Source organism: Herpailurus yagouaroundi, unplaced genomic scaffold, assembly GCF_014898765.1.
Source record: "Herpailurus yagouaroundi ecotype Mexico unplaced genomic scaffold, PumYag 67641, whole genome shotgun sequence".
Classification (NCBI taxonomy): domain Eukaryota; kingdom Metazoa; phylum Chordata; class Mammalia; order Carnivora; family Felidae; genus Herpailurus; species Herpailurus yagouaroundi.
The window spans coordinates 5,571,075-5,598,651 of record NW_024420442.1 but is presented as its reverse complement, the minus strand read 5'-3'; the positions used below and the strand labels follow the sequence as shown (position 1 = coordinate 5,598,651).

General features: G+C 36.3%; 1 long non-coding RNA gene across 1 annotated transcript in view; it reads right to left on the bottom strand.

The window, feature by feature from the left end:
• The window catches only part of LOC121025384 (uncharacterized), a 624,450-nt gene that overhangs the window by 362,485 nt on the left and 234,388 nt on the right, over positions 1-27,577 (bottom strand). The window contains exon 2 of the long non-coding RNA XR_005788026.1: positions 18,339-18,456. This is a non-coding gene — a long non-coding RNA (uncharacterized LOC121025384). The remainder of the gene's footprint in view (positions 1-18,338; positions 18,457-27,577) is intronic.

Here is a 27,577-nt window from a genome sequence, read left to right as displayed (position 1 = left end):
TCTATGAGACGCAGACATAACTGTTTTCTTTTTCCCAGTGAAAATTTCTCATTTAAAAAAAGCTTTCCTTTTCCACTCTGTCCAAAAGTTGGTATTTCAATTATCCCTTCATTGACCTTGTCTTCATTCTTTCACTATTTGCTTAATGTTTCTCTGTGCAGGCAATCAGCTTGCCTTATCATGATGCTAAAATAAATTGATGATACTTATCATTTATTAAACATTGAGGTCTAAGTACTATGCTAGACTCTAGGCTGAGCCTTGGCTCCCTTTTGTACTCAGTGTGTTCACTGGTACTGGGTATCCGTGTTTGTAAGCCCTCTTAGTGGACATAGAAACATAAGTATGTATATACGTACACAGAGACACCTCTATTTCTATAGCTATCTGTTCATATGTTAAAAACACTGAGTTAATACTGATTCCAATCCTATGCCATGGGGGTCATTCTAGTCTGCCCTATTTCCTCATTTGTAATTCATTTGATGACAGTGAGAAAACTAGCTCTCATTATCTACAATATATTTACAAATGTGCCCAATCCTAAACATATAAAGTAGTTTTATAATTGCTAACTCTTAGTTCTATGAAAAGCCAACCTACTTATTAGAGAACAGAATTTGTTTATAGTGCTGTATGTCCTTGGGGTTATACTTGGGTAAGTTACCACCCCCATCTACCTTCAGTGTGATTGTGTTATGCATCCATTTGACAAACAGCTTCATTTGTTTTTGTTTTTATTTAATTTCTGATCCCCTTTCCATCTTTGTTAAATGTATATATGTATACATGTACGTATTTTTGTTTATTTCTGAGTATGTAAATCAGGTGGTTACACAACTTAAAACTATTCAGAAAGATACACTCAGAGAAGTCTCACTCCTACTCCAATCCCTTCTAATTGATTGTTCCTATTCACTCCCCATAGGTAACCAATTCCTTTAGTTTCCTCTTTATCTTTCCTGTGTTTCTTTTTGCAAAAGTAACAGATATGTGTACATTATTATTTCCCCATTTTCATTCCATAGAAGTAACATACCATACATAATCTTCATACTTTGAATTTTTTGTTTAACAGTATATCCTGGAAGTCACTCCATATCAGTTCAAAGATGCTTCTCATTCCTTTTCATCGTTGCATAATACCCCATCATGTGGATCTACCATAGTTTATTCAACCATTCTCTTAAATTCAAGCATTTAGAGGATATTTCCAGTTTGTGCATTTTACAAAAAAAATGTTGAAGCAAATAACCTGGACTATACCTATTTTTATATTGTTGAAGATGTATTTTCAGGGTGAAATCCTAGAAGTTGGGTTGATGGTTTGAGTGATAAACAGATGTATAACTTTGGTAGGTATTTTCTATTTCCCTTTTATGAGGGTTGCAGCAATTTGTATTCCCACTAGAATGCGGAGCCATATATATGAGTGCCTATTTCCCCACAGTGTTACTAACAATGAGCTTTAAATTTATAGAAAAATTATAATGATAGTACACAGAATTCCCATATACTACACATCCAGTTTCCTCTATTATTAACATTTCCCATTATGATCCATTTCTTACAATTAATGAACCAATATCAAAACATTATTATCAATTAATGTCCATATTTTATTCAAATATTATTACTTTTTAGCTACTGTCTTTTTTCTGTCCCAGGATCTCATCCATGATAACATTTAGCCATCATGCCTCCTTAGGCTTCTCTAGACTGTGGCAGCTTCTTCGACTCCACTTGTTTCAATGTCCTTCACAGTTCTGAAGAGTACTGGTCAGGTATTTTGTAGAATATCCCCTCAGTTGGGACTTGTCTCATGTTTTTCTTGTTGTTAGTTGGGGTTATAGGATTTTGAAGGAAGACCACACAGGTAATGTGCCATTTTTGTCACATCATATCAATGAAACATACTATCAACATGATTTATGACTGTTGACATTGAACTTGGTCATTTGGCTGAAGTAGTGTTTGTTAGATTTCTCCACTTATAAAGTTACTGCTTTACCCCTTTTGCATACATATTATTTTTAAGGCTGTCACCTCCACACAGAGCATACTTAAGAAGTGGGGAGCTATGCTTTACTTCCGTAAGGACAAAGTATCTACATAAATTACTTGGAATTCTGCACATGAGATTTCTCTGTTTCCCTCCATTTATTTACTTATTTACTGTATATTTATAATGGTATGGATTTATATTTATTTTGCACTTTGGGTTATAATACTACTGACTAAACTATATACTATATGTAGTGTATGGCACTATATTCTAGTTGCTCTAATACTAATTGATTTTTTTGCTCAAAATTTTCCAGTTTCGGCCATAGAGAACTCTTGGTTGGTTTCTTTGTCCTTTTGGCATAGTCTCATCATTGTAAGGTATGCATGGATGTATTTATGTATGGATGTATTTTTAACATTTCCTTACTTTATTTTCCATACTCACCTATTATATTTACTGCCATGGTTCTAGTTCAGCCATTTCTCCAAGGACCCATGCTTCCTTTTATTGGAGAATGGCATTAGAAACCAATATCTGGGTCCTGGGTATGATCCTTGCTACTAGTCCCTTTTAGTGGACAGAGCTAGAAAACATATGTGTGTATACTAATAGACATGTATCTCTATTCATCTATATTTATATTAAGCTCAACAGGAGTTCATACTGATAGTTCTAAAACTTTTTTAAAAATTTGAGTGTAGGGGCGCCTGGGTGGCGCAGTCGGTTAAGCGTCCGGCTTCAGCCAGGTCACGATCTCGCGGTCCGTGAGTTCGAGCCCCGCATCGGGCTCTGGGCTGATAGCTCGGAGCCTGGAGCCTGTTTCCGATTCTGTGTCTCCCTCTCTATCTGCCCCTCCCCCGTTCATGCTCTGTCTCTCTCTGTCCCCAAAATAAAATAAAAACGTTGAAAAAAAAATTTGAGTGTAGTTGACACAAATGTTATATTAATTTCATGTGTACAACACAGTGATTCAACATCTGTATACATTATGTTACCATCAGTTTGTTCTCTGTATTTATAAGTCTGTGCTTTTTGTTTGTTTTTTTTTACTCACGTGGTTTGTTTTCTGGATTCCACAGATGAGTGAAATCACATGGTATTTGTCTTTCTCAGTCTGACTTATTTCCACTGCCATAATACCTTCTAGGTCCATCTATGTTGTTGCAAATGGCAAGATCACATTCCTTTATGTGGCTGCATAATATTGCATTGTATGTATATATCTCATCATCTTTACCCATTCATCTATTTTTTAAAAGTAAGCTCTATGCCCAGCATGGGATTTGAACTCACAACCCTGAGATCAAGAGTCACATGCTTTACTGACTGAGCCAGCCAGGCATCCCATTCATCTATTGATGAATACTCAGTTTGCTTCCAAATCTTGGGTATTCTAAATAATGCTGCAATAAACAGCATATATCTTATGATATATATCTTATCTTATATGCATATATCTTATATGAACTGACTTAGTGTTCTCATTTTCTTTGGGTAAATATGCAGTAGTGGAATTATTGGATATGATATTTCTATTTTTAATTTGGTGAGGAACATCCATAATGTTTTCCACAATGAATGTACCAATTTGTATCCCCACCAAGACTGCACAATGGTTCTTTTTTCCCCCATATCCTTGCCAAAATTGGTTATTTCTTATCTTTTTGATTTTAGCCATTCTGACAGGTGTAAGGTGATATCTCATTGTGGTTTTGATTTGCTGCACATTCCTTTTTGACGTTCCTATTTCTGTGAGTAGCACTATCATCATCCCATTGATCATTGACTCATTCCATTCCTACCATGTCCTATGAGTCATTAAATACTACCCTTCCTTTCCAGTAACTCTTGCTCCTCTTCTTTAATTTAACACTCACTATTGCCACTTAAGTTTAAAACCTGACATACTGCAAACGTTTCCCAAATAAATTCATTGTATTTGCTTCCCGTTCACTTTAGTCTTATGTTTGTGAGAAAGATTCATCAATCTCCTTCAAGCTTAGGGAGGTTATATAGTCATTAAGAGCTCCAGCTTTGGCAGATTGAGACCTAATAAATACAGAGAACAAACTAGTGGTTGCCAGAGGGGAGAAGGGTTGGGGGGATGGACAAAATGAGTAAAGCAAAGTGGTGGATACAAGCTTCCAGTTATGGAATGAATAAGTCAATGGAATAAAAAGTATAGCATTGGGAATATAGTAAATGATATTGTAATAGCATTGTGTGGGGACAGATGGTAGCCACACTTACAATGAGCATGGCATAATGTATAGACTTGTCAAATAATTATGTTGTACACCTGAAACTAATGTAACATTATATTAACTACACCAAACATATTTTTTAAAAAGCTTCAGCTTTGGAGGAAAACAGGCCTGTTTTCAGCTCAATCTTTGCCTGACATTGCTGTGTGATACTATAGAAGTCGCTTTATCTCTCTTAGTTTTCATGTCTTTATATTGCAAATGGTAATAACAATATTTATGAACAGATTGTTCCATCGATTAACAACGGTGATATAATCAGCATAGTTAGTGTGACATTGACCCTGTATTAAGTCTTTCCCTCAAGAACATTCAATAAATAATATCTAAACTCTTTTATCCTGATACTTCAGATCCTTTTTTGTCATCATCTCTCATGCAACCACATTATGCTCTAGTCAAATTGAGCTATTTGCCATTTCCTAAAGGCCTGTGCTTTTCCATCTTTATATCACTTCTATCCTTTATCTTTTGTTCCCCCTTGGATATCCTTTACCTCTAATCTCTAGACATGGAAATCCTATCCATTTTTCAAAATCTGGGTCAAATGTCACATTAATACTACCCTGATCACACTGTTTGAAAATCATATTTTACCATCAAACATCTATGGTACATCTTTCTTTTTCCTGCTTTGGTTTAATATGAGAGAATTTGATAGATGACATAAGAACCTAAATCCTTCATTTTTTTAAAGCTTTCATTTTTATATGTATAGTTACATGTAAGTATTACAGGCTCAATAAACATCTGTCCTATGAATAGAATCAATGTCACCTAAAGATCCAATTATACCTCTTTGGATAATCTGTAGGGATCTGAAATTGTTGCCTTTATTGATTCTTTCAGCTTAAGGTACAGAATGTTAATGAACAACAAATTTTTCTAAGAAAAGCTCTAGGTAATAGCAAATTTGGGGTAGAAACGGGACACTTTTATAGAAAATGTGAAAGATCTGAAACATAAGAAACTGTGAGAGAAGGCTTTGAAAGATGGATTGTCATGTCCTAGACAGCCATGAGTTACCAGGCACCAAAAGTAAAGTCTTGAGTGCCCAGCAAAAAATAAAGAGTTAAACTAAAATATAAGTCTTGAAACTTCTGCTAGTGATCACTACTGGACAGAATAAAGGATTTATAAGCTCTGTTTTTAGTGATAAGAGTGATATAACCAGTGAGATAGTGAGATTCCAAGTGGCATTAAGTCACACGGATGACCCATATATATGACATTTTCAGAAAATTTAAATATTATCCTTCTGATCACAGATAGTTTGGAAATGTTTATTGAGTGAGTCCTAGTTTCTTTCCTTCAATGAGTTTAAGGAGGTCTGGTCACATTCAATATCAGTCACAACTTCCATGTATAGATTTTTAATTTCCTAGTCCTTTTCCCCCTGTACATATGGCAAATGCTAATTTTTGGTCACAGGATGGACCATTTGAGAGACTATATGTGACTCAGTTAAGATTGTCTCTTCAATTGGGAAACTGAGCATAGTATAGATTGCACATTAGTAGCATTATTTTTAGCTGCATGGAAATTTGTCTTAAGTAGCTTGTTTCTAGCAGAAAAATGAGAGAAAAGAATTCATGAATAACATTGCTTCCAAATCACAGGCAGTTTGAATACATCTTATTATTCATATTTTGCCCCTATAGAATACACTAGTTTTAAAAGAACCGAACCTGATTTAGACCAGCTTGAAAACAAAATTCAGCAGCAGTCACATATCATACATTCTCAAGAGATCTCAGTGCTATGTTGATTACAAACAGCTGCAGCACTCAATTGCCATTGAAATGTTATTCAAAAGACTATTAAACACAAAGTGTCCATATGTAGATCTTTGTTTTATATTTCTTGCATAGCTTATAAAATGATACTGACTGACCTTAAAGCCCTTTGTGCCAGGTACTTTAATCATAGTAATCAAAATGTTAGCAAGTCATTGATTAAATCAAATACCATTAAGTTTTTGTTAGGACCTATTAGAGTGAGAAAAGGAATTTGAGATTAGTTCTTAGAGATGTCAAGTGTGTGTGTGTGTGTGTGTGTGTGTGTGTGTGTGTGTGATAACAGCACTTATATCAGCATAGACTTGATTCCAAATGACATTTTCCCACCAAAAAATTAGTAGATAATGTTGAATCCATGCATGCTGCTGTCTCTGTTAATGCAGACACTGATGTTCAGTGGTTTGAATATTTTTAATGAGAATAGTCTTCTGTGTTGAACATAGTCTTTGAAAAAAGGAATGTAAAGGGAATATCCTCTTTTGTCTGTCTGTCCCCCTTTTCTGGGAAATCTCCCAGGAAATATGTCACAGAAAAGTGGAAATTCCTTTCCTCTGAGAATCTGAACATGGACTTGGAGAGTCATAGTGCTTTCCCACTGACTTCTCTTTTTGCATCTATCTGAAAGATATGTGGCAGGTCACTAACCATTTTGCTTTTGAAGTAGAGGAGGTGTTAGATATTTTACTGACCGATATGAACCCAGTAATAACTAAGAACTAGCCTGTAATATTTTGTAATAAATAAATATGCAAACTCAAGAGTAATAGCCTTTAATAAGTGCTGGGAAGGAAACAAAGAACCTTATGACAGAGAATAATGTGGGGTCACTGTTCAAAATGATCACGAAAGGGCTCTATGTAAAAGTGGCATATAAATTGAGACCTTAATGATAAGAAGTAGTCCTGCAAGGATCTTGTTAAGAAGCTCTGAAGGAAGAGATATTGCCTTACACCTGTCAGGATGACTAAAATCAAAAAGACAAGAAATAACAAGAGTTGGCAAGGATATGGAAAAAAGGATACCCTTGTATACTGTTGGTGGGAATGTAAATTGGTGCAACCACTGTGGAAAATAGCATGATGTTCTTCAAAAAATTAAAAATAGAAATATATGATCTAGTAATTCCACTGCGGGGTATTTAACCAAGAAAAATAAAAACACTAATTCAAAATATGTGCACTGCTATGTTTATTGCAGTATTATTTACAATAACCAAGGTATGGAAGCAACAAAAATGTCCATCAGTAGACAAATGGATAAAGAAGATGTGGTATATTTACAATGGAATATTACTCAGACATTAAAAAGGATAAAATCTTGCCATTTGCAACAACATGGATGGACCTAAAGGTATCATGCTAAATGAAATAAGTCAGACTGAGAAAGACAAATACCATGTGATTTCACCATATGTGGAATCTAAAAAACAAAACAAATGAAAACAACAACAACAACAACAAAAAACAGAAACAGACCCATAAATAGAGAGAACAAATTGGTGGCTGCCAGAAGAGTGGAGGAGTTGGGGGGTGGGTGAAATGAGTGAAGGGGAATTGGAGATACAGTCTTCCAGTTATGGAATGAATAAGTCATGGAGAATAACGGTACAGCATAGGGAATATAGTCAATGATATTATAATTGTGTTGTAGGGCGACAGATGATAGTTACGCTTGTGGTGAACATGGCATAATGTATACAGTTGTCAAATCATTATGTTGTACACCTGAAACTAATGTAACATGGTATATCAATTATGCTTCAATGAAAAAAGAAAAAAATAATAAAATGAATGAAAAATGAAAGAAAAAAAAAAACTTCGAAGGAAGATTGTAGAGCAAGCACTGAGCAAACTAAAGCCCTGAGGTTGTTTTCTCTTGGGAACTAAGAGAAGGTCATTGTATTTAAGACATAATGAATGAGGGAGTAAAGTAAAACTGGTAAGTTGCTTACGGGCTAAGTCATTCAGTGTTTATGGGCCCCAGTAAAGAGTTTCAATTTTATTCTTAGTGAATTTGAAAACCATTCAAGGTTTACACTGTTATATATTAAAAAGATCACCCTGGCTACTTTGTGTGTGGAATGGATTGTTATGGGCTGGTGGGAAAAGCAGAAGAAAAACAGTAGACCAGTAGACCGATTTGAAGGCTATTATGGCAAGCCAGATGAGAGATGAGCCTGTGAAGTGTGACAGTGGATATGGAGAAAAGTAGATGAAATTCAGAGGTACCTGAGAGGCAGTATCACCAGGATTTTCTGATGGGTTAGAAGTACGTACATGTATGTGTATGGACTGTGAGGAAAGGAGAGGAACAAAGATGACTCTAACTTTCTGATTTGAGCAAGTAATTGGAGCTGTGGTTTTCTGAGATGAGTAAGACTAGGAAATGAACAAGTCTGAGGGAAAATAGAAAGTTTAGTGTTAACATCTCCTGATTGAAGTATATGTGGACACATAAAATATATTAAAATAAGGTATTTGATATAAGTGCCTTAAACCTAGGAGAAATGTCTAGGCTAGAGATATACATTTATGAACTGATCTTCACATAATTAGTAATTGATACTGTGGAAATTATTGAAAACTAGAGACAGTGTACATGGGGAAGAGAAGAAAACCCAGGATTTTCTTAAAGAATTCCAGCATGAGAGAGGCCTATCAGAGAAGGAGGAGTCAAAAATAGAGATAAAGGAGTAGAGAGTGAGATAGTAGAAAATCAGGTGTGTATATGGTGAGTATTTTAGGACAGAAGGATGGAAAAATCTGTCGAATTCTGCTGAGAGGTTGAGTAAGATGAAGACAGAACAATGTTGTTGCTTTGAGCAACATAAAAGCTTTCAGTTACCTTGATAAGGGCATTCTCAGTGAAATAATGAGGATTAAAATCAGCTGGAAATAAGTTGAAGCATAAATAAAGAACATCTGGTTTAAAAGTTTCCACAATTTTATTCTGTGATATAGCTTTTCTTCATCAAATAGCAAAGATAAAATGCAAGACTGAAATTTAGAAAACATGACTCAGCCTGACAGTAAACAGAATGGAGACACAATGTAGAGAGTGAAACTCAATTTGCACAGACCTATGAAGCTGAGCTCTTTCAAGATAATGAAAAAATAAGTCCTACAAATGAGAAATGGGTACCATAGACAGTCATACTGCCTGTAACCAAGAGCTCAAGTGAGGCCTCTCACACTGAAAAGATGCTGAGAAGCCTATTGTTGACATTCAACTTGTGGGTATTGCTTTATAAGAAGCTGTGGCTCTAGGGAGTAGACAGAGACCCAGGAAGTGAACTAAGCTCTCCACTGGTATATTTATGGAATTTGAAACATCTTCAATATCACCACAAGACTAGGAATTTCTAAAAATGATTCTAAGAGTGGCTCTTCATTGAGAGCCTGGTGGACACATAGAGGCAAGAGAGAGAGGGAAATATAAAGGGAAAAACATAAATAACCACTCACTCAAAACGAGTGTGTAAACAGAAATCACAATCACATGCAATAACCTAATAAAATCAATTTAATTAAATATAAGGAATAAAACAATAGATTGTATTGATTGCATGCTCAAAAAGGTAAATACAGCCATGTCAACTGAAAAAGGAAAAGGAATTGAAGATCAAAAGTTAGAAATGAAACCAGAATAGGTAGTAATGAAAAATAAAAATATTGATAATAAAGAATACAATCATCGAAGCAAAACAAATCTAATTAGTTTTATATTAGATTTGTGGACTTGGTACAGTGACTTGGAAGAGAACACTGAGGTATTAATTCATAATGCAAGAGGAAAAAATAAAAGAAATGTAGTTTAAAGACGTGCACTTGATTGAGAGATTTCAAAATATGTGTAAGAGAGGTTCAGAAAAAATAAAGTGGAAAGTAGTATTTGAAAACAGAACAGTAAAAATTTTCCCAGAATTGAAGAAAGATATGAACTCTCAATGGTGTCCTATAAGTACTAAGCATCATAAATAAAGATGAAGTACCTAGACTATTGCTTTAGAACTAAAGACCATCAAGCAAAGTCATAAAAACTAACAGGAGGAAAATATTAATTACCTACAAAGATTGTAATTACTTACTAAAGACAGGCTATAGATCTCTCATCACAGCAACACATGGCTGAGAGAGAGCAAAAATAACTTTCAATGAAGAATTCCATACTCAGCCAAACTAATATGCAAGCATGAAGGCAAAATAAAGATATTTCCAGACATTCAACTGTATAGCACTTAAAATGACAACTGAAACAAAACCACTCATACAAGGTGAATATTAATTCATGGATGAAAAATACAGCCGTGGAATATTAACTAAAATAAAGCTTATGAAGCAGTATGCCCATCTGTAAAAGTAGAGTGCTAGGAAATAAGCATTAATAGAAGAGATGCTATTTATATTAAAAGGAACAATCACCCTTAAATATCTTTATGACCTTACATCTTAGATTTGGCAAAGGATTTTAGAATCAACACCAAAGCACAAGCAACAAAAGTTAAAAAAAAAAAAAAAGAATGATAAACTTCATCAAAATGTAGAACTTCTGTGCATCAAAAGGAATTATAAAGAAGGTGAAAAGGCAACATATACAATTGGGGAAAATATTTGAAAATCGTATATCAGATAAGTATCTAGCATCCAGAAGGAATTCTTGCAGTTCAATGACAAAAAGTAAAACAACGCCAATTTTAAAATGGCCAAAGGACTCGAATAGACATTTTTCTAAAAAAACTATACAAATGCCGAATATTCACATGAAAAGATGCCTAACATCATTAGATATTAGAAAAATGCAAATATAAACTAAAATGAAAACAAAAAATATTAAAATGATTCTATTTCACATACTCTTAGACTGGCCAAAACAGAAAATAACAAGTGTTGGTGAAGACGTGAAGAAATTGGAGAACTCATACATTGCTGGTGGGGATGTGAAATGGTTCTCAGCCACTGAAGAAATCTGTTTGACAGTTCCTGTAGCAGTTAAACATACAGCTATGATCTGACCCAGGAATTCCATTCCTAGATGTGTACACAAAAGACCTGAAAACAGGTATTCCAACAAAAACTTATACATGAATGTATATAGCACCATTATTCACAATATTCAAAATGTGGAAATAACCCAAATGTTCATTAGCACGAATGGACAAACTAAATGGGGTACATGCATGCAAAGGACAATTATTCAGTCATAAAGATTGTATAAAGATGTGGTATGTATATACAATGGAATACTACTCAGCCATAAAAAAGAATGAAATCTTGCCATTTGCAATGACATGGATGGAGCTAGAGAGTATAATGCAAGGTTAATTAAGTCAGAGAAAGACAAATACCATATGATTTCACTCATATGTGGAATTTAAGAAACAAATGAGCAAAGGGACAGAAAAAGAGAGGGGAGTAAACCAAGAAATAGACTGTTAACTAGAGAACAAACTGATGATTACCAGAGGGGAGATGGGTGTGGAGATGGGGAAAATAGGTGATGGGGATTAAGGGTGGAACTTGCTGTGATGAGCACCGGGTGAATCATTAAATTAAGTAAGTGCTGAATCACTAAATTGTACACCTGAAACTAATATTATACTGTATGTTAACTGGAATTTAAATAAAAACTTAAAAAAAGAAAAGAAATAAAGAGTACTTAGAGCCCCCTCCCCCCAAAATAAAGTACATTGTGTATTAATGTGTCCTTCAAGTAACATGTTTCATTAAGATACAAGTGTTTGTGAAAGTTATCTGCAGGAGGGGCTCCTGGGTGGCTCAGTCAGTTAGGTGTCCGACTTTGGCTCGGGTCATGATCTTGTGGCTCCTGGGTCTGCGCCCCATGTCCGGCTCAGTGCTAACAGCTCAGAGCCCAGAGCCTGCTTCAGATTCTGTGTCTCCCTCTCTCTCTCTCTCTCTGCCCCTCCCCCGCTAGTGCACTGTCTCTGTCTCAAAAATAAATAAACATTTAAAAAAAAGTTATCTGTAGGAGGTTATGTGAATAGCTGTATGCTTAATTCACTGGGACTAAAGTGGGTTTAATGCTCCTTTTACTAACAATCTCTCCATCTCTCATTAAAACAAAAATGCAGATGCAAAAACCAAAACAAAACAAAAAGGACTGAAATATTGATACATGCAACAATGTGGATGAACCTCTAAAACTTTATGCTTAGCGAAAGAAGACCAGACACAAAGACCACATATTGTATAATTCCATTTATATGAAACATCTAAAATAAGTAAATCCATTGACTCAGAAAGCAGACTAGTGTTTGCCAGTGGCTTGGGGGAGGAGAGTGACTGCTTAACAGGTTTCTTTTGGGTGATGAAAATGTTTTGGAACTAAATTGATAGTTTTATAACACTGAAATGTATTGAATACTACTGAATTGTATACTTTAAAATGATTAATTTTATGTTATGGAATTTTACCTCATTACCAAAGGAAAAAAAAAAAAAAAGCAGATAGAACTTCCAGGAGAAATTGACCCACCAGCAGAGTAGGATATTTTATTTTTTTTTTAATTTTTTAAATGTTTATTTATTTTTGACAGAGAGAGAGAGAGACAGAGCATGAGTGTGGGAGGGGGAGAGAGAGAGAGGGAGACACAGAATCTGAAGCAGGCTCCAGGCTCCAAGCTCTCATCACAGAGTCTGATGCAGGGCTCAAACTCATGGACCATGAGATCATGACCTGAGCCAAAGTTGGACGCTCAACCGACTGAGCCACCCAGGCGCCCTGAGAGTAGGATATTTTAATATATTTTACCTTAAAACTGGTAGATCAAGGAGCCAAAATATTAATAAGGATATGGAATATTTGAACAATAAAATTAGACTTGAATTAATGGATATATATAGAACTATTCACCTAACAAAGGCATGCTTTTTGAGTACACTGGGAACATTTATAAAGATCAAGGACTTATTAGGTTACAAAGGAGTTCCCAACTAGTTTCCAAAATCAATCAATATGAAGACCACCTGCCCTGAAAAAAAATACAATGGCAGTAGTTACTAACTATAAAAAGATAGTTAAAAACTCCATATGTGTGGAAACTCAAAATTGTACTCCTATATAATCCAAGTGTTAGAAGAAAACACTTGGAAAGGACATAATATTGAGAATCAAATGACATTGAAAGTAATACCTACCAACATTTGTAAGTTTCAGAAAAAGGCACTTAGAGGTATATTTACAAATTTTGAGGTATTTAAAAAAATAGAGGATGAAAATTAACAAGTTTTTAATTAAAAGATATCATTTCTTCATTTATTTCTTTGAACATCCTTAGTATATTTATTTTGAAAGATTCTTCCCAATTGTTCTATTAGTTTTATTTATTCTGTAGTGAATTAATGTGTGTGTGTGTGTGTGTGTGTGTGTGTGTGTGTGTGTGTGTATGGAGAGGCCTCACTTGATCATCTTCATGAATTTAAAAATTTTGGATTGCAGTCTCTCTTCCATGGTTCCTTCTCATTCTCTCTCAAACACACATAAACACACATGCAAGCATGTGGGTGTCTCACACCCCTGCTTCCTCTATCCTCAACGCTCTTTATTTACAGATTTTCCAATTGCTTTAATGTGTTTTTATGCACTCCAATCTAGAGTCAGACCATATATTGGTGGTACAGGGTTCCTGCCCTGTAATGATTTGGACAGATCACAGAGGGGAGTCATAAGGTTATATGTGTGTCTTTTTCATGCCTAAATCCTCAACATTTAATAAATTATAGTCCTAGGCCAATCCACAGGACTATTTTTCAACTTGTATTAACAAGCAGGAAAGCCCCAACAAGGCCCCCAGTTTCAAGCAGGGGGCTTATTTCCATGCTAATTTATGCAAAGACACTTGCTCTACAGTATTCACAGGAGCCAAAGAACTGTCTCTGCTTTTGAACCCAAAGCCCAGAAGTCCTGTAGCTTCAGTCTGACACCAATTTGAATTTCTATTTCATTTATCGCCCACAGAAAGATTTATCTTATTTTTGAGATCAACGACATAGTTGAATTTTTCTCCTTTAGTATTCTCTCATTGCTCTGGGTTCAACCAGAGAGGGAATGTTCAAAGTGTGGACTTTCTAGGGCTATCCTGATTGTAATTCAATCCATTTTCATATATATCAAATACACAATAAATGAGCAATGACGCAGAATTTAATTTGTCTCTTTGCAAGTGGGGAGACAGACAGGTAAAGCAATTACAGAAGCTCCACTACTGTATCTCCATTCATATATGCAATGTATATTTATTGAACCCTTACTATGCATCAAATGCATTAGATGTTATAGGAAGCAGAGAAATATAACTGACACGACTATGTCCTGAAAGAATTTACTGTTGAACAAAGGCTGCGACAGAAATAAATCTGTCACAATTTCTACCCTCTTGGTTACAAAGTTTACGGTTATTGCCCTAAGGTGGCCCAAGGAAGAAGGAATCTAATACATCTCTGTCATATCATTCAGCTATGGAAAAAAAGGAAAGCCCTGTTGGCAATTGCCCCTCTGAAGGTTTGATCAGAAGACAGTAATTTCAATTATTCAAATGTTATTTAGTTGTCAGAAATAAGATGATCACAGCTTAAAGCATATTTTAGTCATGTGAAGGCAGAGAGGACAGTTTCCAAATTCATCAAATGTAAACATTTAGGACACATGTTGAGCACCTGTGTGAAGCCATCAGCCAATCTTTTGTTAGTTGTAATCAGTAATTGAAACTTTGTAAGTTTGAGAGATAAAAATAGCATGATTGTCATAGAGCAAACTAAGTGGAATCTGAGACTGCAACTAAAGTTGTGAAGTTCCTTAGTTTTAATAACATTTTTGAGTTAGAAATGGCTTTACCGTCTCATGTTTAAAACACACAAGTACCAATTACTGCACAACCTTGCAGGGCAAAATCTAAGGATGTGACTTTATTGTTTCCAATAGTTAATGGACTAGTAATTTAATAGCAATATTCTATCTTAAAGAGAAGTTTTCTTAGATCCCCCAAACACATGCTTTGATTCTCTTTTCCAGAATCAGCTATAGAGGTTCAATTCCTTACTGGCTATGTGACCCTGTGAAAGTTGCTGAATCCATTTAGGTTTCCTTTTCCTCATCTGTAAAAGTGGAATAATAGAAGTACCTTTCTTGTATGGTTGTTTTGAAGATGATATGTTACATACTTAGTACAGTGTCTGGAACAGGCTGAGAACTCAATATACTATCAGTAATTATTATTATTGTTAACTTATGTGTACACATCTATTATTTTCAAAAATTTAAGCTCTTTCAGGGAAACAATATTGCCTTCTACTCTGTTAGTTTCTCCTTCAGTACCAAATAAGAGTATTATAACAATAGTCTTAAACAAGATTCAATGCTGTGAAACATATTATCTCTTTTGAAAACTACAGCAGTTCTATGAAGGCAGGTTTTAATATCCCTGTAATAAAGGGTAAAAACAGTGTGATGTTTTCCAGGAATTTGGAAATGAGTTTGCCCTCTGAGAGATCTGCTAAGAAAACAAAACAACACATAATGGACCAGAGAATAAAGAGGAAAAGTCACCTTACAGAAGCTTTGTCTTCTAGGACAGAGCAAGACTTAATGGAAGGTATTAACAGAACCATTTGCCTTTTGTAGACAGAGCACATTTGGCTGTCTTACTTCAAAGCTACCCAATATTCAAATCATCCAAATAATGACATATTCTCAAACAGGCTTCTGATTCGTTTTTCACTCCCTTAGTAGTGTGTCTCTAGAAACATCGTTCCCTGATTATGCTCAGGCTCATATAAGCAACTGCTTCCATTAACAATTTTAGGCATAAAATAATGATGCCAATTTGCTAAATTGCCATCAGGGTCTTGAGAACTTCATTGTATCAGTATGTCAAAGTCTTGGGCAATGAGCAGATTGAGTTTATCAGTTGTCTTCTGAGGTTTTCTCCTGGTGATTCCTTTGACTTGAATATGCTTTCCCTTCTAATTCCTATAATACTCATGGGATAAAATTGTGACAGAAAGAGTTCTCAATTTTTAAGAACCCACAGATAATTAATAGAACTCAAATTAGAACCCAGTTGGCTTTCAATTCTGGGTTATTTGAAGGATGAATCAAAGAAGAACAATAAAATATATCTTATTTGCTTTTCCGTGCGTAGCTTGTATATAAAGTGTAGGATTTGTGTTTTAGATACTATTCTTACATATAAGAATAGTATATTTTAGTATCTAAAATATATATATTATATATATACATAAAAATATATATATTATATATATATATGTATATTTTAGTATAACTTTTAAATACTATTCTAATGAATCTCAAATCCCTCCAACCTCCCAAATATATACTGCTGTTGATGAAGCCAACTGGAACTGATGAAGTGACTTGCCCAAGTACACACAGCATTAATAGCAGATTGGGAATTAGAATCCAGGCTACCAGACTCTCACCTTGAACACTTTCCTTTGTACCATGATGTATCATTTCAGAGTTTTCAGATGACACTCTCAGTAAATAGAATCACTGCACTTTGAAATAATCTGGCTTATTTTGGGGGGCCATTTAGATGCACACTAGTCTAGTACAGGATATCATCGAACCATGAATACAATCGTGGAAGGGTGGACAATGAAAGCACTGCTTATAGAAGTCTACTGGAAGGTCTAGGGCAAAGGAAGCAAAGCATTAAAGGGGAATTATAAAAGGAAGGAACAATGGAAAGGAAGGTAAACAATAGACAAGAGAGCAAAAATTTGTAATAAAAATTATAATGAGGAATGGCCTACATTTATTAAGTATGATGTTCTGTCCATGCATTATCTCACATGTGCATAAATAAGCAAAGAGTGCTTATTTGTTTTGATAATTACAATAGTCCTGGGGCACCTGGGTGGCTCAGTTGGTTAAGTGTCCGACTCGTGGTTTTGGCTCATGTCATGATCTCACAGTTTTGCGAGTTCAAGCCCTGCATCGGGCTCTGTGCTGGCAGCCCAGAGCCTGCTTGGGATTCTCTTGTCTCCCTCTCTCTCTGCTCTTCCCCCACTCACGCTGTCTCTGTCTCTTTCCAAATAAACTTAAAAAAATAGAATATTCCTATTATTATGCAAACCATTCATAAAAAGAATTGCAGGAATTGTATGCAGGAAACACAAATGATGAGACTGCTTCAGTTTGAAAAGGTTGAGTGAGACTTAAATGCCTGATTAAAATCTGTTGAATCGAGACAAAAAGTGCTAGAACTGGAGGGTACTTTTGACTAGGCAAAGGTACATTTAGGACAAAACAGGAAATCTTACTTTACAGAAGATGCACATTTAGGGGAGCTAATATTTCAAAGTGACTAAAATTGAAATAAAATTCACATAATGCCGGAACTATGCACCTCATAGGTTATTATAGGTGATTATGTGCTTTTAGTACCACGCAAGCCTTAAACTACCGCATGGGCAAAAGGGATGGCAGTCTCCCTTCCTGCTGACACACACCCCTTCCTAGCAAGCTGAGGCCAAGCTTCACAGTTCTTACCTTGGCACTTCATGTAGCCCCTGTCATGGGAGGGAACATGTTCTGTAATTTACACAGTGAATTCCTCTAAGTCAAGGACCATGTCTTAGTTTTGTATCTTAGCACAATGCCTGAAACACGTGAAATCATTTTCTCAATGAAAACATTTGGGATAAATATCAGGAAGATGATTTGAATCTTAAAATAAACCTCTCGGGGCTCTTTATCTTCTTGCCCACCATTCTGTAGATGTTGCTTTTATTTCTTCATAAAAACATTGAGTTGAATGGCAGTGAAGTTATACAATTTCCTACTCTTGTATCTATAAATTTATTTATAGTGGCACCAGCCATCAAAGCATTCCCTCCAATCTCAGAAGAAGAGGTGATCTTTCTGGTTATTGCCTCAGCCTTTGGCCTTATTTTTATCCCTTCCCATTGTCTCCATAATACAATAATCTCCCCCTGATCCCCGGGGGAATATGTTCCAAGACCCCCAGTGGTTGCCTGAAACTGCAGACCGTACTGAAACTTGTATATACTACTACCCCTACCCCCAATACAGAATGTGCATATGATAAAGTTTAACATAAATTAGGCACAGTCAGAGACCAACAACAATAACTAAAACTAAAATCGAGCAATTATAACATCATACTGTAATAAAAGCGGTGTGAATGTGGTCTCTCCCTCTCAAAATGTCTTCTTGTACTGTACTCACCCTTCTTCTTGTGGTGGTGTGAGATGATGAAATGCCTACCTGATGAAGTGAAGTGAGGTGAATGACAGGCTTGTGACATAAAGTTAGGCTGACTTTATGATGATGATATGTCAGGAGAAGGATCATCTGCTTCCAGACCGTAGTTGACCTCAGGTACCTGAAATGAGCAGAAGTGAAACCGTGGATAAGGGAGCATTGCTGTAGTGACCTTGATCCTTCTGTTATTTCCTCTGTCTCACGTGTTTACACATGTGTTACAACCTCATCCTTCTCTATTTCTGCACTTTCCAAAGTTTCTGACTATGCCCAGAGTCTCTTATTAAAAACAAAACAGGGGCGCCTGGGTGGCTTGGTCGGTTGAACGTCTGACTTCAGCTCAGGTCATGATCTCACAGTCCATGAGTTCGAGCCCCGCGTGTGGCTCTGTGCTGACAGCTCAGAGCCTGGAGCCTGTTTCAGATTCTGTGTTTCCCTCTCTCTCTGCCCCTCCCCTGTTCATGCTCTGTCTCTCTCTGTCTCAAAAATAAATAAACATTAAAAAAACAAAAAAACAAAACAAAACAAAACACATTCAAACCACAAACATTTCCCAACACTTTGCCTGCTCTAGGTACTGCGGGCTCACCTCCTCTTTGTGACCAAGATCTTCATAAGAATATCCTGCACTAAGTTTGCTTAAATTGGAATTGATAAATGGGCTTTAGGAGGTACATGGACCTCCTTGAAATGGAGGTCCTCTTGAAATGGAGGAAATTGGGGCGCCTGGGTGGCGCAGTCGGTTAAGCGTCCGACTTCAGCCAGGTCACGATCTCGCGGTCCGTGAGTTCGAGCCCCGTGTCGGGCTCTGGGCTGACAGCTCAGAGCCTGGAGCCTGTTTCGGATTCTGTGTCTCCCTCTCTCTCTGCCCCTCCCCCGTTCATGCTCTGTCTCTCTCTGTCCCAAAAATAAATAAATGTTGAAAAAAAAAAAAAAGAAATGGAGGAAATTATTTTGTGTATGCATGCATATGTGTTCTGGCAAGAAGGGCCATAGCCTTCATACATCTTCCATATCTTCTCATTTGTTTATTCGTCATCCTACTACAATTGGGCTGTTGCTTACAATCAGGCTTCTTCCCCCTCATACCACTGGAAATTTCATCACCAAGGTCACCAGTGACATACTCCTTTCAATGTTATCTTACTTGAGCTCATGTCAGCATTTTTACTCCTTTCAACGTTTTCTTGTTTTTGAAACACTACCTAGCTTTATTTTACATGTATGTTTCGGGGCACCTGGATGTCTCAGTCAGTTGAGTGTTAGACTCTTGAGTTCGCCTCAGGTCATGATCTCACAGTTCGTGAATTTGAGCCCTGCATTGGGCTCTGCACTGACACTGTGGAGCCGGCTTGGGATTTTTTCTCTTCCTCTCTTTCTGCCCCTCTCCCCTCCAAATAAATAAATAAATATTTAAATAAGATAATAAATGCACTTTTCCCTCTTGTTTCTTCTGATACTACCACAATTCCTTCTCAATCTATTTTTCAGGTTCACATGCTTGATGCCTGACAGTTCCTGGGTATGACCGCTGCCATTTTCCTAATTGTTGGATTCACTCACAGCCCCACCTACACCCCCTTGTGAATGTGTGTCATCCCACAGCCCATGATAAATGAGGTGCAGGCTATGTGAAGCCAACAGAGTGACCTCAGCTGACTAGATCAGGGTTGATACATGGGTAAATTTAAGCCAACTGAATCTCTTTTCTGGAGAATTAAGAGATTTTAAAATCATAGTTAAAATATAGAGAGAAGAATTCATAACTCCATTATCTACTTGATAAATTTTCACATTCATGTAACAGGAAGAACATTAGCAACAACTCAGAAGCTATCGTTACATCCGTTGTCAGTCACTATTCCTTGACACCTCTCCAAAGATAAATGCCATTTTAACTTCTAACATAATAGATTGGTTTTGTCTAGTTTTGAATTTTCTATAGCTAAATAGATTTCGCTATTTCACCCATAATTATGTTTGTGAGAGTCCACGTTGTTCTGTGCAACTGTACTTCTTTAATTTTCATTGATAAGTAGTATTCCATTGTGTGATGAGTATGCCAAAATGTGTCCATTCTACTGCTGACATTTGGGTTGCTTCCAGTTTGCAGCTATCTATAAAGAACGCTTCTTTAGGTATTCTTCTACATGTTTATTTGTGCACACATATACACAGTTCAATTTTATACATATTTAGGAGTGTAATTTACAGGGCTATAGGATAAATACATGTTCCCTTTTCGCAGATATTACTGAAGAGTTTTCCACGGGGATGTATCAGTTTGCATTCACATCAGCAACAGAGGAGTTTTGGTTGCTCCACACCATTGCTAACGGTTTATGTTGTCAGATGTTTTCATTTTAGCCATTCCTCTGTAAACTTAATAATATATAATTCTGGTTTTAAATTTCCTTCATTACAAAATAAACTAAGCTAGTTTTCATATGTTTATAATGTTCTGCACAAGTCATTTGCTTATTCTTCTATTGACTTGTTTATGATTTTCCTGATTTGTAGGATTCCTTTCAATATTATGGATATAAGCTCATTATGTTTTTTTAAGGTTGCTTGTTTGTTCAAATGATCTCTACACCCAACATGGGGCTTGAACTCATGACTCTGAGGTTAAGAGTCACATGCTTTTCCAACTGAGCCAGCCAGGGACCCCACATTTTTTAATTATATGTATTGCAACTATCTTGTCCCATTGGGTGGTTTGACTTTTCCCTTTCTTTATGGTGCATTAATGACGGTGCATTAATCAAGTTTTCATTTATTTTAGACATACTTGTGTCCTCTTTATGGGGCCTTTCCTTATCTAAAAGTCATGAAAATATTCTCCTATGAAAACTTCTAAAAATACAACTACTTGAAAATTTCAAATCTTGGCAAACAGACACATGGAAAGATGCCCAATATCACTAATCATCAGGGAGATGCAAGTCAAAACCACAATGAGATATCACTTTAGACCTGTCAGAATGGCTAAATTCAAAAACACAGGAAATAACAAGTGTTGTCAAGAATGTGAAGAAAAAGGAACACTTGTGCACTGTTGGTGGGAATGTAAATTTGTGAAACCACTGTGCAAAACAGTATGGAGCTTCCTCACAAAATTAAAAATAGAACTACAATATGATCCAGTAATTCCACTACTGGGCATTTATCCAAAGAAAATGAAAACACTAATTCGAAAAGATATATGCACCCTTGTGTTTATTGCAGCATTATTTACATCAGCTAAGATATGGAAGCAACCCACGCTTATTGATAGAAGAATGGATAAAGAAGATGTGACACACACACACACACACACACACACACACACAGGAATATTATTCAGTCATAAAGAAGAATGAGCTCTTGCCATTTGCAACAATACGGATGGATCTAGAGGGTATTATGCTAAGTGAAATAAGTCAGACTGAGAAACACAAATACCATAATATTTCACTCATAACTGGAATCTAAGCAAAAAAACACAAAGCAGAAACAGACCCTTAAGTACAAAGAGCAAACTGATGATTGCTGGGGAGGAATGTGGGAGACAGGAAAAATGAGTGAAGGGGAGTAGGTGATACAGGCTTCCAGATATGGAATGAATAAGTCACAGGGATAAAAGGTACAGCATAAGTAGAGGTGCCTGGGTAACCGAGTTGGTTAAGCATGGGACTCTTGATTTCAGCTCAGGTCATGAGCTCATGGTTTGTGAGTTCAAGCCCTCCTTTGGGCTCTGCACTGTCAATGCAGAGACTGCTTGGGATTCTTTCTCCCTCTCTCTCTGCCCCTCCCCCACTCACATTTTTTTCCTCTCTCTCAAAATAAATACCCTTAAAAATTATTTTAAAAAAAGTTACAGCATGGGGAATATAGTCAGTGATATTATAATAACACTGTATAGGGACAGACAGTAGCTGCACTTGTGGTCAACACAGCACAACCGAAAGGTAAGTTGAATCACTACGTTGTACAACTGAAACTGATGTAACATGGTGTACCAACTATACTGAAACTTTTTAAAAAATTGGATTTTCAATCAACCTGGGGCTCCCTTTTGTATGTAATATGAGATAGGGGTCATTTCATTTTTTCCACATAGCTATCAAATTGACCCAGCACCATTTATTCCAAAAACCATCATTTCTCTATGGTCTGTTATGCCACCTTTGTCATAAACAAGTGCCTTTATGTGTGAGGGATTGTTTCTGGACTTGTTCTCTCTTGTTTCATTTGTCTATTTCAAACCCTGGTGCTAACACCACAGTGTCTAATTTACTATAAACTTACAATAACACTAACATCTGGAAATGTGATTCCATCATCTTTATATTTCTTTATTATTTTCTTGCCTATTTTTGTGCTTTACATTTGTGTAAATAATTTAGAATGAGCATCAAATTCCATAAGAATACTACTGGAGGTTTTATGAGGAAAGCATTGAAGCTATAATGAATTTTGGGAGGATTAGCATCTTGACAACAATGAGTCTTCAAACCCATGAATGTGATTTGTCTCTCCATTTTCATTTGTACATTTTTCTCTCAATAATGTTTCAGAGTTTTCTGTGTAGAGGTTTTTCTAATAATGTATTGGACTCATTCCTAGTTATCTGGTACTTTTGATGCTACCATAAATGCCATTATTTCAAAATTATTATTTTCTAATTACCTGTTGTTATTATACAGAAATTCAATAGATTTTTCTTATATATATTGATATCATATCTTAAGACCTTGTCAAATTCACTTATTAAATTTAACATTATCTATAGATCTCTTTGGATTTTCTACGTATGTATTCATGTTTTCTTTTCTTTTTCTTTTTTTTAATAGGAAATTTAACGTGAAATTGGTTTCCATACAACACCCAGTGTTCATCCCAAAAGGTGCCCTCCTCAATACCCATCACCCACCCTCCCCTCCCTCCCACCCCCCATCAACTCTCAGTTTGTTCTCAGTTTTTAAGACTCTCTTATGCTTTGGCTCTCTCCCACTCTAACCTCTTTTTTTTTTCTTCCCCTCCTCCACAGACTTCTGTTAAGTTTCTCAGGATCCACACAAGAGTGAAAACATATGGTATCTGTCTTTGTATGACTTATTTCACTTAACATAACACTCCCCAGTTCCATCCATGTTGCCACAAAGGGCCATACTTCATTCTTTCTCATTGCCACATAGTATTCCATTGTGTATATAAACCACAATTTCTTTATCCATTCATCAGTTGATGGACATTTAGGCTCTTTCCACAATTTGGCTATTGTTGAGAGTGCTGCTATAAACATTGGGGTACAAGTGCCCCTATGCATCAGTACTCCTGTATCCCTTGGGTAAATTCCTAACAGTGCTTCTGCGGGGTCATAGGGTAGGTCTATTTTTAATTTTTTGAGGACCCTCCACACTATTTTCCAGAGCGGCTGCACCAGTTTGCATTACCACCAACAGTGTAAGAGGGTTCCTGTTTCTCCACATCCTCTCCAGCATCTATAGTCTCCTGATTTGTTCATTTTGGCCACTCTGACTGGCGTGAGGTGATATCTGAGTGTGGTTTTGATTTGTATTTCCCTGATGAGGAGCGACACTGAACATCTTTTCATGTGCCTGTTGGCCATCTGGATGTCTTCTTTAGAGAAGTGTCTATTCATGTTTCTTGCCCATTTCTTCACTGGATTACTTGTTTTTTGGGTGTGGAGTTTGGTGAGCTCTTTATAGATTTTGGATACTAGCCCTTTGTCCGATATGTCATTTGCAAATATCTTTTCCCATTCCGTGGGTTGCTTTTAGTTTTGTTGGTTGTTTCCTTTGCTGTGCAGAAGCTTTTTATCTTCATAAGGTCCCAGTAATTCATTTTTGCTTTTAATTCCCTTGCCTTTGGGGATGTGTCAAGTAAGAAATTGCTGCAGCTGAGGTCAGAGAGGTTTTTTCCTGCTTTCTCCTCTAGGGTTTTGATGGTTTCCTGTCTCACATTTAGGTCCTTTATCCATTTTGAGTTTGTTTTTGTGAATGGTGTAAGACAGTGGTCTAGTTTCATTCTTCTGCATGTTGCTGTCCAGTTCTCCCAGCACCGTTTGTTAAAGAGACTGTCTTTTTTCCATTGGATGTTCTTTCCTGCTTTGTCAAAGATGAGTTGGCCATACGTTTGTGGGTCTAGTTCTGGGGTTTCTATTCCATTCCATTGGTCTATGTGTCTGTTTTTGTGCCAATACCATGCTGTCTTGATGATGACAGCTTTGTAGTAGAGGCTAAAGTCTGGGATTGTGATGCCTCCTGCTTTGGTCTTCTTCTTCAAAATTACTTTGGCTATTCGGGGCCTTTTGTGGTTCCATACAAATTTTATGATTGCTTGTTCTAGCTTTGAGAAGAATGCTGGTGCAATTTTGATTGGGATTACATTGAATGTGTAGATAGCTTTGGATAGTATTGACATTTTAACAATATTTATTCTTCCAATCCATGAGCACAGAATTTTTTTCCATTTCTTTGTATCTTCTTCAATTTCCTTCATAAGCTTTCTATAGTTTTCAGCATACAGATCTTTTACATTTTTGGTTAGGTTTATTCCTAGGTATTTTATGCTTCTTGGTGCAATTGTGAATGGGATCAGTTTCTTTATTTGTCTTTCTGTTGCTTCATTATTAGTGTATAAGAATGCAACTGATTTCTGTACATTGATTTTGTATCCTACGACTCTGCTTAATTCATGTATCAGTTCTAGCAGACTTTTGGTGGAGTCTATTGGATTTTCAATGTATAATATGTCATCTGCAAAAAGTGAAAGCTTAACTTCATCTTTGCCAATTTTGATGCCTTTGATTTCCCTTTGTTGTCTGATTGCTGATGCTAGAACTTCCAACACTATGTGAAACAACAACGGTGAGAGTGGACATCCTTGTTGTGTTCCTGATCTCAGGGGGGAAAGCTCTCAGTTTTTCCCCATTGAGGATGATATTAGCTGTGGGCTTTTCATAAATGGCTTTTATGATCTTAAATATGTTCCTTATATCCCGACTTTCTTGAGGGTTTTTATTAAGAAAGGATGCTGGATTTTGTCAAATGCTTTTTCTGCATCGATTGACAGGATCATATGGTTCTTATTTTTTCTTTTATTAATGTGATGTATCACGTTGATTGATTTGCAAATGTTGAAGCAGCCCTGCATCCCAGGAATGAATCCACTTGATCATGGTGAGTAATTCTTTTTATATGCTGTTGAATTCGATTTGCTAGTATCTTGTTGAGAATTTTTGCATCCATATTCATCAGGGATATTGGCCTGTAGTTCTCTTTTTTTACTGGGTCTCTGTCTGGTTTAGGAATCAAAGTAATGCTGGCTGCATAAAATGAGTCTGGACGTTTTCCTTCCCTTTTTTATTTTTTGGAATAGCTTGATAAGGATAGGTATTATCTCTGCTTTAAATGTCTGCTAGAATTCCCCAGAGAAGCCATCTGGTCCTGGACTCTTATTTGTTGGGAGATTTTTGATAACTGATTCAATTTCTTCACTGGTTATGGGTCTGTTCAAGTTTTCTATTTCTTCCTGTTCGAGTTTTGGGATTGTGTGGGTGTTTAGGAATTTGTCCATTTCTTCCAGGTTGTCCAATTTGTTGGCATATAATTTTTCATAGTATTCCCTGATAATTGTTTGTATCTCTGAGGGATTGGTTGTAATAATTCCATTTTCATTCATGATTTTATCTATTTGGGTCATCTCCCTTTTCTTTTTGAGAAGCCTGGCTAGAGGTTTGTCAATTTTGTTTATTTTTTCAAAAAACCGACTCTTGGTTTCGTTGATCTGCTCTATAGTTTTTTTAGACTCTATATTGTTTATTTCTGCTCTGATCTTTATTATTTCTCTTCTTCCGCTGGGTTTGGGGTGTCTTTGCTGTTCTGATTCTGCTTCCTTTAGGTGTGCTGTTCGATTTTGTATTTGGGATTTTTCTTGTTTCTTGAGATAGGCCTGGATGGCAATGTATTTTCCTCTCAGGACTGCCTTCACTGCATCCCAAAGCGTTTGGATTGTTGTATTTTCATTTTCATTTGTTTCCATATATTTTTAAATTTCTTCTCTAATTGACTGGTTGACCCATTCATTCTTTAGTAAGGTGTTCTTTAACCTCCGTGCTTTCAGAGGTTTTCCAGACTTTTTCCTGTGGTTGATTTCAAGCTTCATAGCATTGTGGTCTGAAAGTACGCATGGTATGATCTCAAGTCTTGTATACTTATGAAGAGCTGTTTTGTGACCCAGTATGTGACCTATCTTGGAGAATGTCTTATGTGCACTCGAGAAGAAAGTATATTCTGTTGCTTTGGGATGCAGAGTTCTAAATATATCTGTCAAGTCCATCTGTTCCAATGTATCATTCAAGGGCCCTTGTTTCTTTATTGATCCTGTGTCTAGATGATCTATCCATTGTTGTAAGTGGAGTATTAAAGTCCCCTGCAATTACCACATTCTTATCAATAAGGTTGCTTATGTTTGTGATTGTTTTATATAATTGGGGGCCCCTTATTCGGCGTGTACACATTTATAATTGTTAGCTCTTCCTGATGGATAGACCCTGTGATTATTATATAATGCCCTTCCTCATCTCTTGTTACAACCTTTAATTTAAAGTCTAGTTTGTGTGATATAAGTATGGCTACTCCAGCTTTCTTTTGACTTCCAGTAGCATGATAGCTAGTTCTCCATCCCCTCACTTTCAATCTGAATGTGTCCTCAGGTCTAAAATGAGTCTCTCGTAGACAGGAAATAGATGGGTTGTTATTCATTCTGATACCTTATGTCTTTTGGTTGGAGCATTTAGTCCATTTACATTCAGTGTTATTATAGAAAGATATGGGTTTAGAGTCATTGTGATGTCTGTAGGTTTCATGCTTGTAGTGATGTCTCTGGTACCTTGTCTCACAGGATCCCCCTTAGGATCTCTTGTAGGGCTGGTTTAGTGATGACAAATTCCTTCAGTTTTTGTTTGGGAAGACCTTTATCTCTCCTTCTATTCTAAATGACAGACTTGCTGGATAAAGGATTCTTGGCTGCATATTTTTTCTGTTCATCACATTGAAGATTTCCTGCCATTCCTTTCTGGCCTGCCAAGTTTCAGTAGATAAATCCGTCACTAGTCTTATAGATATCCCTTTATATGTAGAGCATGTTTCTCCCTAGCTGCTTTCAGAATTTTCTCTTTAACCTTGTATTTTGCCAGTTTCACTATGATATGTCGTGCAGAAGATCGATTCAAG